The sequence below is a fragment of the Halichoeres trimaculatus genome, unplaced genomic scaffold, assembly GCF_033239565.1.
Source record: "Halichoeres trimaculatus isolate MK-OKI-2021-1 unplaced genomic scaffold, fHalTri1.1 fHalTri1_scaffold_104, whole genome shotgun sequence".
Taxonomy (NCBI): domain Eukaryota; kingdom Metazoa; phylum Chordata; class Actinopteri; order Labriformes; family Labridae; genus Halichoeres; species Halichoeres trimaculatus.
This window is the reverse complement of record NW_027437283.1, coordinates 40,001-42,500: the sequence shown is the minus strand read 5'-3', so window position 1 is coordinate 42,500 and position 2,500 is coordinate 40,001.

Genomic DNA, 2,500 nt, shown 5'->3' with positions numbered 1-2,500 from the left:
CCGTGCCCCTGTTGGTGACAGCAAAGTTCATTCCGCCTACCAGGGGCCCGAGGCCCAGCTCACATCTAGCCATGCGTGTGCCCCGCCAGGACACGCGTACTGCCGCTACGGGTGCCTGTGCCTGTAGTGGCAGCCCCGTAGTGGCAGTGTTTCCACCTACTCACTCCGGAGATCGGCTCTCGTGGGCCTGTAGGTGACCATCAAGTATATTCCGCCTACCAGGGGCACGAGGCCCAGCTCAAAACTAGCCATGCGTGCTTCCCGTCAGGACGTGAGTACGGCCACTGCGGGTGCCTGCACCCGCAGTGGCAGCCCCGTGGCAGTGTCTCGCCCTTCTCTCACCCGATCACGGCTCCCGTGCCCCCCTTGGTGAGGGTGTAGTATATTCCGACTACCAGGGGCACGAGGCCCAGCTCACATCTAGCCATGCGTGTGCCCCGTCAGGACATGAGTACGGCCACTGCGGGTGCCTGTGCCTGTTGAGGCAGCCTCGAGGCAGGGTTCCCCCCTACTTACAACGGATCTCGGCTTCCGTGCCCCTGTGGGTCACGGTGAAGTATATTCCAACTACCAGGGGCACGAGGCCCAGCTCGCAACTAGCTATGTAATGGCCCCCACAGGACATGGGTACGGCCACTACGGGTGCCTATGCCTGTAGTGGGGGCCCCGAGGCAGTGTTTCCCCCTGCTTACACCGACTCTCGGCTCTCTTGCCCCTGTGGGTGACCATAAAGTACGTTCCACCTACCAGGGGCACGAGACCCAGCTCACAACTGGCCATGCTTGTGTCCCATCAGGACATGTGTACAGCCACCACTGGTGCCTGCACCAGCAGTGGCAGCCCCGAGGCAGTGTTTCCACCTACTCACTCTGGAGATCGGCTCTCGTGGGCCTGTAGGTGACCATCAAGTATATTCCGACTACCAGGGGCACGAGGCCCAGCTCACAACTAGCCATGCGTGCTTCCCGTCAGGACGTGAGTACGGCCACTGCGGGTGCCTGCACCCGCAGTGGCAACCCCCGAGGCAGTGTCTCGCCCTTCTCTCACCCGATCACGGCTCCCGTGCCCCCGTTGGTGAGGGTATAGTATATTCCGCCTACCAGGGGCACGAGGCCCAGCTCACATCTAGCCATGCGTGTGCCCCTTCAGGACATGAGTACGGCCACTGCGGGTGCCTGTGCCTGTTGAGGCAGCCTCGAGGCAGGGTTCCCCCCTACTTACAACGGATCTCGGCTTCCGTGCCCCTGTGGGTCACAGTGAAGTATATTCCAACTACCAGGGGCACGAGGCCCAGCTCGCAACTAGCTATGTAATGGCCCCCACAGGACATGGGTACGGCCACTGCGGGCGCCTATGCCTGTAGTGGGGGGCCCCGAGGCAGTGTTTCCCCCTGCTTACACCGACTCTCGGCTCTCTTGCCCCTGTCGGTGACCATAAAGTACATTCCACCTACCAGGGGCACGAGACCCAGCTCACAACTGGCCATGCTTGTGTCCCATCAGGACATGTGTACAGCCACTACTAGTGCCTGCACCAGCAGTGGCATCCCCGTGGCAGTGTTTCCCCCTACTTACACCGGATCTCGGCTCCCGTGCCCCTGCCGGTCACAGTGAAGTATTTTCTACCTACCAGGGGCACGAGGCCCAGCTCACAGCTAGGGCCCTCACATTGTCATGCAATGTGAGAGGGAGATGGCAATGAGGATGTTTTGCTTTGTCTTGTCTTGTTTTGTTTTGTTTTGTTTGGGGTGTGTGCGCAGGGGGTCGTACGGGGGGACCTGTGTCCGGAGCGAGTCCCTCCCTCCCTCCCCCTCTCTCTCTTGCTCTCCCTCTCGTGCCCCTGGTACGTGGAGGTGAGAGGGAGATGGCAATGAGGATGTTTCGCTCTGTCTTGTTGTGTTTTGTTTTGTTTGGGGTGTGTGCGCGCAGGGGGTCGTACGGGGGGACCTGTGTCCGGAGCGAGTCCCTCCCTCCCTGCCTCCCCCTCTCTCTCTTGCTCTCCCTCTCGTGCCCCTGGTACGTGGAGGTGAGAGGGAGATGGCAATGAGGATGTTTCGCTTTGTCTTGTTGTGTTGTGTTTTGTTTGGGGTGTGTGCGCGCAGGGGGTCGTACGGGGGGACCTGTGTCCGGAGCGAGTCCCTCCCTCCCTGCCTCCCCCTCTCTCTCCTGCTCTCCCTCTCGTGCCCCTGGTACGTGGAAGTGAGAGGGAGATGGCAATGAGGATGTTTTGCTTTGTCTTGTTGTGTTGTGTTTTGTTTGGGGTGTGTGCGCGCAGGGGGTCGTACGGGGCGGACCTGTGTCCGGAGCGAGTCCCTCCCTCCCTGCCTCCCCCTCTCTCTCTCTCTCCTGCTCTCCCTCTCGTGCCCCTGGTACGTGGAAGTGAGAGGGAGATGGCAATGAGGATGTTTTGCTTTGTCTTGTTGTGTTGTGTTTTGTTTGGGGTGTGTGCGCGCAGGGGGTCGTACGGGGGGGACCTGTGTCCGGAGCGAGTCCCTCCCTCC